This window comes from Cyrtonyx montezumae, unplaced genomic scaffold, assembly GCF_038088225.1.
Source record: "Cyrtonyx montezumae isolate F1298 unplaced genomic scaffold, pur_monq_1.0 scaffold_13, whole genome shotgun sequence".
NCBI lineage: Eukaryota > Metazoa > Chordata > Aves > Galliformes > Odontophoridae > Cyrtonyx > Cyrtonyx montezumae.
In genome coordinates this window covers 33,033,547-33,045,258 of record NW_027071859.1, presented here as the reverse complement: position 1 = coordinate 33,045,258, position 11,712 = coordinate 33,033,547, and the positions used below count along the sequence as shown (strand labels likewise).

The following is an 11,712-nucleotide window of genomic DNA, read 5'->3' as shown; positions in this document are numbered from 1 at the left end:
ACACAGAACCACCCAAATTTAAAATCCTATGTATGAGAACATTGTCCAGATGTTCCTTAAACTCCAGCAGCTCGGGGCTGTACCTATTGCCCTGGGCAACCTGCTCCATGCCCACCAACCTCTGGTGAAGAACCTTATCCTAACACCCACCTGACCCACCCCAACACAGCCTTATGTTGCCTACTTAGGTTTTATATAAAGTAGTTACTATAAATTGCTTAAACTAATATTTGTATTTCAACATGCATGCTATGAGCAAAATAATATGTATGCATATTTTCTTTTCTTAATTTATCAGATGGAACATTCCAGATAGTTAAGTTTCCAAGAAATCTCCACTTCAAAGGGAGTGCCTCTTTCTTACTGAGAGATCTGTACTTAACGTGCCCAGATTCAAACCCAGATGGTGGAATGCAGTTTTACAACTTTTACTTTGTTGTAATACTTCACATGATACTTAGCAAGGGTAAGGTAAATACATGTTGTTCTTCCTGATTTTTTATATGGTGTGATTATCAGATATTTTAATTGTAAGCAAGACTTTGAAAGGTGTCAATCCAGTTTTTAATAAAAAAGTCCAGTAGCTCAGCAGGCTTGTTTTCTCAGAGATAGACTCTTGGTAAGGAATGGGAAGAACAAAACTGACAATTTTTCAAGGCTGTATGAAATAAAAGACTTCTTATTCCCTGTTAATGCATGAAGTGATTGCAAATATTAATTAATAGCTGGGCCATAGGAATATGAGAAGAATATTAAATAGCAGGTTATTCTCCCCCATTCTTTCTGCAACATTCCCACTCCAATGCTTTCCTCTCATCTAATCATTTCACCTCTTAAGAAGGAGAAAAATCCAATAAGATAAGCAGCAAGCATCCAGCAATTTAATTATTTTGTCTCTCGGTGATATACAGTTAATGTAGAATTTGAACAAGGAGAGAAAGATGATGTTCCCAAGCACTTACAAAGCCTCATTTTAAAACTTCCCTTAAGTATTTTTGGGCAAATCAAAATGCCCCAGTCAAGAGAATGAATACTTCTGTTAAGTAACAATAGTTACGTAGTTGTACTCCTGGTGATAGGACATGGACTTATTTTAGCACAGAGAGAAAAAGGTAGCTAATGAAAACAGTATTAACTGGTCTGGCTGTCTTAATATATTATCTTTATTGCTTCTTTTAAGTAACTTCCTGCAGAGGGTTTAGTTTTGGTTTTGTGGCTGTATAAAGCTCAGTCATGCTTCACTGTTAGTTTTAGCCACATATAAACTGATCAGATTGTCAGTAAAACAAAAGTTTCTGTATGAGCAACCACTGTATATTTAGATACTCCATCTTTGCAGGAACAACTAAAAATAGAAGTCCACCACAGCAGGACTCTAATTTTAAAAGAGGACCTGCCTAAAAATGAATATGCTTATTAAAAACAAAACTACAATGTACATCTATGAACATTAGGTCCTCACAACTGATATGAAGATAAATGGAGGACACTATTTTCAAGGCATAAAATCAGCATTCAGAAAGACTTGAAGTGCAGATAAACATATACCAGTATAAAGATGCTTAGCCTACCAAAACTGATAACATATCCCTTCTCACATGCAAGAGGCACAGGAAGCCCTTTCAGATAAAATTAGGCCCGGCAATTTCATTCATTTTCCTGTTCTGTATTCAGTGCTGAAGCTCTTGGGAAATTTCCCACTCTCGACCACTTAGCACTTATATAGCGTTCATCACAGAATTTGCTTCATGGTTCTGGAGGTTGTTGCAGTTTCAATGTGATCAGACCATGTTGTAAAGACATCCAGGTGAAATGCTAATTGAATTATTGTTAACAATCTCTTGAAATTGCTTTGGTATTAAAGATGGTGCATTGGTGACAAATGGTTGTGTGGAATTATTGTCTCAATGCATGATAATAGCAAAGTAAAAAAAAAAAAAAAAAAAAAAAGAAAAAGAAAAAAGGAAGCCAAAGTTTGGGAAGTGCTTGGGAACAAGGAATAGAGAACATCACCACTGTACAAGCCCATACTGTGCTTGCTTCTTGAATGCACTTTCAGACCATCTCAAAGAGAAATGAGAAGAATTAACTTCCATTTGAGGAATGAGTAAGCAAATGAGATTTCTGCAGCCTCTGTGAGAAGACTTGCTGCGTGTAGAGGTGTTTCTCATGGTGTTTTAAACAGTCACTAATAGAGTTTACTTCTGGATAAAGTTGGAGGCAGGATGTTGGAGGGTGGCCCTACACTCTGAGTGTGTAGCCAGACCAACATTTTTATGATCTCAGTTATGAACAAAACATTCTCATCTTTCTGTTAAGCACACTAAGGTGATTAAAAACTTGAAGACAGATTGTTTTCTTTAAAAAAAAAAATATATTTATATATATATTTATTTAAAAATTTTGAACAGGGTCAAAATCATAAGCCGAATGAAACTATTTCACAACTCACACTTTTTATGATGCATAGTGCAGAATAAGGTAAACACAGCTCAGGATTTCACAGCGAGTACTACAGTTCTGAAAAGGAAGAAATCAAAGCTGCACACAATAGATTTCCTGCTGGGAAGCTGAGAGGGGAGGGGAACTCAGTATCCCAAAGGATGTGCTGGTAACAACCCCAAACTAAACCAAGAGATGTGAGTCATCAAAGTCGCAAAGCTAAAGGAGAAAATCCAGGAAGCCGGATGCAAAATAGGAACATAAAGGGAAAAGGGGGGAGAAATAACAAGAAGAAAAATAAATCATTTATAGTAAGAAAAGATAACTTGGAGAAAGTTAGCTGGAGCAGAAAAGCCCTAGCCCTAGCCTTAGCACCAGCCATTCAGGGAGGCATAAATTTGTGTGAGGCTCAAAAGAGGCAATACTGTGTGCCACCAGCATTTCATAACCAGCACTCTCCTTTCCAGTGCTTACTCTGTGAATACAGGCACAGGTGTGAGATGAGCTAAATTGGGAAGGGCTCATTATAAATTAATCTTTGCTGCAATCGCAATTGTGGTTGCAACTAGCCTTTGGATTTTGCTGCGGAGCAGAGTTTGAAGATCAGGTGGTGCTCTACAGTCTGCGCTCTCTTCCAAACACATAGGGTGTAGCTCCAAGTTGAAGAAGCCCGAAGGAGGGGAAAGCAAAGCAGCTAAGAAGAAACCTTGTCTGTTTTCATTTTCAGCCTTTTAATTATTGCTCATCTCCATTAAACTGTACTTCCCTTATCCCAAAAGCTTGACCAGTGACAGTAGATTTATGTGATGCTGAGAAATATGAGCTATATTTCTCTGGGAATAAAAAGTTTGCATTCAGGCACTACTAGTAAACCTGTCCCCCTAAAATCTGTCCCTTCTGCCAGACTATAGAAACTAGTGATATAGATTTCCTTCAGAAAGACAATGCCCAAAGAAAGGCAATAGAGTTGCTGAAGGGTCCAGAGCACAAGACTCATGGGGAGCAGCTGAGGGAACTGGGATTGTTTTGTCAGGAGAAGAGAAGGCTTAAGAAAGGCTTCATTGCTTTCTACAACTCTCGAAAGGGAGGCTGGAATGAGGTGGGTGTCAGCCTCCTCTCCCAGGTAACAGAGATAGGACAAGAGGTAATCGCCTTCAGTTGCACCAGGGGAGAATTCAGATTGGATATCAAGAAAAATGCCTTCTGACCCTACAAAGACACAGTGCAGGAGGAGGCAATAGCCGTATCAGAAAGCTTTCCACCGCTGTGAGCATGTGGAGATTTGTCAGCCCCGCCGACACGGAATGCTGTACACGGTAAAGCAGTGCGCGCCATTTCCAAAAACAGAAAGGGCGTACATGCCGTGCAACTCCACGAAGGTCCAACGGGACACAAAGGAAAGCTGAAACGCTTAGGAAGAACAGTTTAGCCAGTTGGAGCCCTGGAGAATACCAACACAGGCAAAACCAAACAAGAACCCCGCACGATGCATTTGTCACAGCTTGACGAGCTGGAGCTGCGGTCGGTTGATACCCCAACTCGTTCTGCCCGCTGCCCCGCCCCCCCCCGCCTTCGGCAGCCCTACGAGCGCGGGCGCGCGCCGGGCGGGGAAAGCGCGTTCCTGCGCCCGCCTCCCACAGTCCCCGCCCCCGGGCTCGAGGGGCGAGGGGCGGGGCTAGCCTCGTTCCCACCTCTCTAGGTCCATATAAAGCCAGCGAATTTCCCCCCGCCACCTTTTTTTCTGTGGAGCGGCGGCGGTGGTAAGGGGTTGTGTGGCGGATGAGTACGGTGCTGTGCGAGCGGAGCTGAGGGACACCTGGGCTAATTAGGGGGGAGAGGGGTGGCACCACATGGCGGTGCCGCGCGTTTGTTTGAAGCTGGGGCAGGCGGCGACGCTCGCTCCGCGGGGCGTGCGAACGAGGTGCGGCGCTGCGGGCCGGCGACCGCCGTGGGGCCGCGGCCCAGGGGTGAAACGCCGCGGCGGAGAGGGGACGGAGGGGAGAACTACAGGTCCCGGCGTGCCCCGCGTCCCGCGGGGAGGGGGACAGGAGAGCGGCGGGGTCCGTTTCCCGGCGGAAGCGGCGCGGGGCACTCTGGGAAATGTAGTTCGTGGAGGCGGCGGCCGCGTGGGCGGCGGGGTCCCATTTTGCCCTGGTGCGGGCGGTGCCCGGCGGGGCTCTGCGTGGACCGCGCCATTTTGAGCGTGGCAGAGCTCTTGGGGCTGATGGGAGAGGGGTGTCCGCCTGCGTCGGCGGCTCTGAAGGGCTGGGGATGGAAGCAGCTCAGCCCGAGATTGGGGCGGCTCTGCGTTGCACTTAGGTGTGTCTTAGTTACCAGTTCTCATGCTGGCACATATGCTGACGTGCCCTAACTTGTAAGGGCGTTTTGCTGTGTGCTTTTGTGCAAGAAGCAATCAGTCTGTCTTCAGACTTCTCTTCTAATTACATCCCCAGTCAGGTGTCAGATTACTGAACAGTGAAGTTATTGTATCTTTGCTATCCGTGATGGTTATTGGGTTCAATAAATATACCTTAATTGCTTTGATCTGAAAGCCAAGTTTTGTAATCTTATCATAGAGCGTGGCCTTAATTTCATCTCCACTGTGTGTAGCAATAAACGTTTTTGCTGGAAGCCGCCACATATTTGTATAACACATATTTCCCTTGCCTTGTGTTTGGTTGGTTGGTTGAGTTGATGGGTTTAAATCCTTTCTACTTAGCTAAACTGGAATTCTTAGCGTGAAGAAAAGCAGTTAATGCGGCAAGGGTAGAAATCTCCATCTAGTGCATTTTATTCAAAATCATTTGAAGGAAGGTTAACACTGAGTAAATTGGATCATTTCTGCGATGCCGCTAATGTGGAATTTGAACGAATATAATGTGTTCCTTTGTTACTTAAACAGCTGTATTTCTTTCTGCCTTCTGAAAAACCTGGGAAATAAGGCTTGATTACTTAACATTTCATTGCTTCTGAGTCTTTAGAAAGTCTTGACATATGTTATTAAGTGTCCTAGTACTAAGTGTGTGCTCATTTCAAGTGGTAAGTTTGTCTGCTGTTTATTTTTAGGTACGAAGCAGAAGCTTTCGGTGACGTCCAATATGTTGTACAGAAGCATTAAGGTAATAGTTATTTTCTCACTGTAGGAGTACATTTCCATTGTTGATCAAGACAGTAAATGTTTCCATTCCAGTTTCCACATTTTTGTCTGACAAAAGCATAGAATGTGGAAGGTGCCAGAGATTGTCATTTTCATATGGCTGTTGAGTGTAACAAAATAAATAAAAAAATAGTTTTCATATTCATATAACACGTTTTCCTCCATGTGTTTTCATAGTTGCCTTTAAACTGATGAGTAATTATGTGAGTTAAGAGCGCTGCTGAGGTCACGTGCTTTTACTATCATTTCTGTTTCTGTATCACTTCATTAAGCATGAGAGCCTGCATGACAGATGACTTGATTAACATGCATCACCTTTGAGATAAATGTAATTTACTACAAGTTAACTGTCTTGTGTAGGGCGTGCGTGGAACTAATCTGAATCCACATACGTGGCCGTATTTGCATTTAAGTGCTGGTTCTGTAAACTGTGGACAGTACAATAGTTCAGTTGGAAGGAATCTATAAATATTAGGTCTAACGTTGTGAATAAATGTGTAACATAAAACAGAAGTTGAAATGACTTAAATTATAAAAAAAGATGGTCTAAAATAATTTCAGGCCAGTATTGTTCTGCTGTGCATAGAATTTCAACTTGTAAGTTCTTGGCAGACAGTTGTAGACTAATACTAGTTTTTTTGGTATGAAAAGAAATTTTAGTGACTGCTCCCTGACGTAGTGATGTGCGAGATGGAGTTCAGACCATTGTAACAGATTTTCTATTGGAACTGATTTTTGCTTAATTTTGATTTTAGCCCATCACGGAAACGCCATTGGAACTAGAAGAGGATTCAGTACACACAAGTGGATTTTCCTGAAAGCTGTGTATGTTTTGAATGATCTGTGGGGATGAATTAGCTTGTTAAATGGCTTAGCAACATGCAAATTAGTAACCTTGTCATTAGTTTTAAAAATGAGATATTATTGTATTTCAGACACTATTTGACATGATCTGTGTTGAAATGTGTAGGCTAAGGAAGATGGGTGGGTGAATATTTCAGTCATTTCAAACCACTCGTGAAGGAACTGGTAAAATATGTTTAAGATTTACATTGTAAATGTGACAAAGATTACCTCAAGGTGACTTATAATTATCTGTCAGTGTACACTTTATCATAAAATTAGAAGACTTGAGGTGAAGAAAATGAAGCTGACGGCTGGAAGTTCTTTGTCAGTATAAACAGGCAAATCTAAAATGTATTGCTCATTTTTTAAGAGTATAGTCAATATTTTCACTTTTTGGATATGCTAAGAAACAATAGTAGGATCTGTGTTTAGTTTAACTCGTCATACTCAAATGCCTATGACCAATGGCTTTGTCTGGAAAGTAAAGATGAGAGGAATGGTGATCCACAAGTCTAAAACTTGGGCATCCCAAGTGGGTTGTGTTATGTTACTGAATGGACTTATTCTAACTGCTTGCTTTATTTGTTTCTAGAATGGCTTATGAACAGTTTTTAATAATGGAGAAGTTGTGTGTTGTGATGAAACACTTCCGGGCAACTCTACTACAACAGATAGAGGTAATATTTATTGTTAAATTGCTGAAACTTTTGTTGAGGTATTCCCAATTAAGGCTACGTGTGTTCCCTTTCCAGTACAATTATCTGAGTGGTGGATTGTGATGAAGTTGCCATTTCTGATTTGTTGATGAAAAACTTGATACGGATCTGGCTTCTGAAACAAAGCCACTCTTCTTTCAAAAGACCTTTCTGTCATTCACTTTCCCAGTTAGTTTTACTTCCATGCTGTCTCCAAATACAAGTTCCTTACTGTGAGTAAGGGTTTTGGTGCACTGCTGAAACTTGCCTTATGGACGTGTGCTGTTGCCCAGCAAATGGTAGCACCTTTAAAGAGAAGAGAGATGGCAAGCTTCAAGGTGTCTTGTCTAGGAGCTTAGAAATGAGTAACTCTCACCAACTGTTGAAAATGTCCTGGTAAGAAAATGAAGTGTTTCTGGGTTTTGGGTTAGTTAATGACACCTGCACTGTGCCTCTCAGAAAGCATTGTTAACTTAAGATGCATTCAGATGTGGGCATTAAGGAAAGCTAATGTTAATGATTAGAAGTGAATTGTGATGAGTTAAAGCTGTTTCAGCTCTAGTGTTAGACTAGCCCTTCTGGATTAGTTTAAATTTACCTGCAGCAGGCAAAAAGTGTGCGTAAGAGCACACGTTATGCCTTAACTGTATTGGAGGCTGTTTCCCCAAGATTTTAAATTTTCAAATTTTTCTGAATTTAATCTTCCTCAATTAAATGTGGGTCTTGAAGCATGTCTTCTGAACAAGTTCAGTTTTCATATAAAAATTTAGAATCTAGAAGTGTGAGGTTCTAAATTTGCTGTCTTACTACACGTCTATATTTATTTCACTCCTTCCTGAAAAAAGGCATTTGAGAATTTCTACTTAAAGTTTATTTTAAAGAACAGGTTTTGCCCCAATAAATTAAGTTTAAACACAGGAGTGAAGCTTTTTGTGCAGAATTGCTGCCTGTAAAATAATGTTTTGTTTAGTCAGAAGTCTAGAGGAAAGCTGAAAGTAGCAAGCCTTGTTATAAAACTAATTGGTGCAATTTTTGTCTTTGCAGGGATGCTTGAAGGCTGCTTCTTGAAGGTATCAATTCAATAAATGATAGAACTAAGTTATAAAAACACGTCTGACTTTTGAGATCAGATTATTATTGTCCCATGATAAGTAAAACATGAAAAAGATGAAATACTTCATAGTTGTTAGAGGCCATGGACACTTGGCAAGCTAGGTTTAAATAACTGTACTTAAAACTGCATTATCACGTCAAATCCATTTAAAAGTATGAGGTGACATGTAAATAATTACTGCAGATGGTGTATCTGAAATAGAGTATGTGTCTTTGCAACATGGGAAATGCTGCAATGTTTCATCATCTATATTGGCCTTAATCTTAAGATTTATCAGTTCCAGCTCAAAATGCAATGCTCAATCTTCCTGTTGCTGCAGGAGTCCTGCATAGAATAATACAGTTTTTTGATGTTTTGCTTGTTGATAGATTTGAGCTTTTAATATTTTGATACAAGCTGAAAATCATATTTTCACTATCGTTTTTAGAAATTAAGCTTTTGATTGTGGTAGACTTAGTCTTAACAGACTAATTGTCTTTCATTGTATAGCAACGTTGTGTCCAGGCAAGACATGCAAAAAAAAATCTTACATTGATGTGAGAACACTTATAGGTTAAGTTTTGTGGTGCTTTATGGGTGCTGGTGTTATTGCACCACATGCTCAGTAATGTATGAGAGATCAAATAGTAAGTTGTGTTTTGAGTGATGGAAGAAAACATTTCTGAGCTAATAAACGTCTCTTTTCCAGCAGGAAAATGGTCATAACTGTATGAAAAAATGCTTATAATTTGTTCAGGTATGTAATCCAAACTTTTCCAAGCATTTTATGATTAAGTCTGAAGTCTGTGTTTACAAGTTTACAAGAAATATTTAGTGCCGTGTCTGTTGCTAATGGATAACTGATACAGTAGGTTTGTACAGTAACTTACTACTTACTCTGTATATATGCTTAAATATAAGATCACTTACTACCCAAGGGACTGCATGTACCAGTAGTTGTGACTAACCATTGCTAACCTTCAGATCTACCTGTGAAATTTTAAATGGTTACCTTACATGTCAAAGGACCAAGGATTTTTGTTATTGTTGCAATCAGCATCACTATCAAAAAAGTGCATCATGTGTTAGGTTTACTTTCACAGTACTGTTTCTGCATCTCATCTGTGATGATCCTATCCCGAACCTGAATTCCTTGCTGAAAATCCGAGTACGGATCCGGCATCTGAGATGAGATGGAAAGACTAGTTCTAAACTGACTGAAAACTATTACAAGTTCTATGCGGTTTTAGGTGCTTTTGCAAAAAAAAAAAGTATGTAAAGTGTGTGCTTATTTTCAAGTTTAAATTTCTTCCTCCAATGAACCATTTTATTTAGACCTTGTTCTCCTTTTTCCAGTGAGGTGGAACGTTTTTGTCAGTGCTGCTTGACAAATGTGGATGCTCTGTAACTTGGAAGAAGGTGTAACACCTGAAGAGATGTTCTCGCTTGGAGTGGGACCATGCTTTTAAAATCCTGCTGAAACAGTTGTTGAAATTGGTTAGCAGATACTGTTACCAAAAACTGCACGTGAACCAAAATTACCGTCTCTGCATATTTAAACTAATGCTTTTCTCACGACACAGAACTGCCCTGTTTGGGGAGGATAACTAGCATTAGGGAATGAGTGGTGAGCTTCAATGTATGAAAAAAGAAACAGGCTGTTGGTCCTTATGAAGTGAAAGGGTATGCAGACTTTCTGATACGGAGCATATGTAGTAACTCAAAACAATGGAAGTTGCAGGTAGGCCATGCAGCATTGATACATAAGTTCCAACTCCTAAGTGCTTCTTGGAGATGTCACCTGGGAGATGGAAGGAAGTAGGCAAGGTGGTGTGGAAGCATCAACGTGAAAAACATGTTAAAAAACACTTGAAATTTCAGATAGGGAGGTTGTGGTTACAGAAAAGGCATGGATTAAAGTGTTTGTTTTCTTATGTATCTGGTTGGGGAGAGAAGGAAAGGGGAGTTTTCAGTGAGCTGCCAATTTAGCATAAGACCACCAGTATCGGGACTGGAACTGTGCCCACTGAAGACATTGGCAGTGTTATCTGTTCCTGGTGTGGGAGGACAGGTACAAACACTGAACTTTGGCTTGCAGCAGTTACTAACCACACAGTAACATGTTAACATGTTTGTTGTATTGAGGAAATCTTCACTTCCACCAAGGAGGAGAGGAATTGTAAATTGATTGTCTGAGTATGTTGCCTTTAAAGACCAATTATGCATGAAAGATGCAATCCACCTTAAGGTGTGGCTCTTGCACTGCATTCTCAGGAATGCTTTATAAAGGAGGAATGCGACAAGTGCATGGTGGCCAGTGATGGGTAGTGCTGTGGTTACTGAATGATTTTGGAATGTACCAAAATACAGAAACAACCCTGTAGTCTGCAGCCAAAAATGACAGCGCTGGATGCTAGCTGCTTACTTCCTTTAGGGATCTGAGAAGAACGTTGTGAAATACTTATTTTTAAACACCGAATTCTTGAAAGGCCGGTTGTCCTGTCAGTGCAGTACCACAGAACTGCGGAACGCACCAAGTAGCAGCATCTGAATGGTTGGGAAGTTCAGAAAGAACTGTGACTACAGAAACATGCATTAATGATGTGACTGAATTTCAGGAGTGGCATGGCTTACTGCGTAACCTCTGATTTGGTTATTCAGTAAGTAATGATCAGCTGCTTTGGCTGGCCAGTGGCTGCTTCTCAGCAAGTAACTGTGTATCGCTATTGAATTGTATCATCAGAAGCCGCAGAATTTTACTGCAGCAAAACTTCCCTTGATGGCTTTCATCAGGATTTATTATCCATTAAATGTTGCTGAGAAGGGTAGCTATTTCTGTGCTGTGTTTTGTACGTGCTCTCTCTTGAATAAAGATGAGGATGTGGAAAACTTACCTAGGTGTTGAACGTGAGTTCTGTAGTCACTTAAGGTGTTTCTGGACAGCTCATTATTTTGCAAGGGCTGCAGAGACAATGTGGCCTTACAAAAGTACTGGTGCAGGGCACGCTGAACATGTGACATTCCAGCATACTGTTTGTGTGGCTCCTGGACAATGTAAGCTCCACTGGCAGTTCCATACTTCAGGAGTGTGGAGGGATCAGCCTCCCATCTTAGGTCCATTGCGTTTTTAGCTCTTTTCAGTGGTGTGCATGCCTCTGAACAAGGGGTAACAGACAAAAATTGGGAGCATGCGAAGTTCTTTGCAGACCTGAGGAAGAACTTCATTGTGAGAATGACAGAGCACTGCCCAGAGAGCCTGTGGAGTCTTCTCTGGAGAAATCAACATCTGCCTGGACACTGCTGTGCAACCTACTGTAGGGAACCTGCTTAAGCAGGGATGGATTGAACTTTGATTCCCCAGAGGTCCCTTTCAACCCCTACAATTCTCTTTTTTTATTGAGTTGATGCTGCTGACAATGTTTAGTGGAGATGTTCAGGCAGTGAGTCAGAGGTTGACAGTCTTGGGACACACTGTAGGG

The 11,712-nt window shown here is 40.9% G+C and overlaps 1 long non-coding RNA gene and 2 other non-coding genes across 4 annotated transcripts; all 3 read left to right on the top strand.

Annotated features, from left to right (window-relative positions):
- Positions 1-4,141: 4,141 nt before the first annotated feature.
- On the top strand, positions 4,142-10,093 carry LOC136045199 (uncharacterized). Of its 2 annotated transcripts, XR_010621886.1 has the most exons (7): positions 4,142-4,202; positions 5,509-5,561; positions 6,355-6,424; positions 7,038-7,122; positions 8,185-8,210; positions 8,943-8,990; positions 9,590-10,093. It is a non-coding gene; the product is annotated as an uncharacterized LOC136045199 (long non-coding RNA). The 2 variants fall into 2 exon arrangements; XR_010621885.1 differs by lacking the exon at positions 4,142-4,202 and having other exon boundaries at positions 5,140-5,561.
- On the top strand, positions 7,216-7,283 carry LOC136045341 (small nucleolar RNA SNORD50). The gene has a single exon (XR_010621905.1). It is a non-coding gene; the product is annotated as a small nucleolar RNA SNORD50 (small nucleolar RNA).
- LOC136045339 (small nucleolar RNA SNORD50) lies at positions 9,353-9,423 on the top strand. Its single transcript, XR_010621903.1, has one exon. It is a non-coding gene; the product is annotated as a small nucleolar RNA SNORD50 (small nucleolar RNA).
- Positions 10,094-11,712: the final 1,619 nt, after the last annotated feature.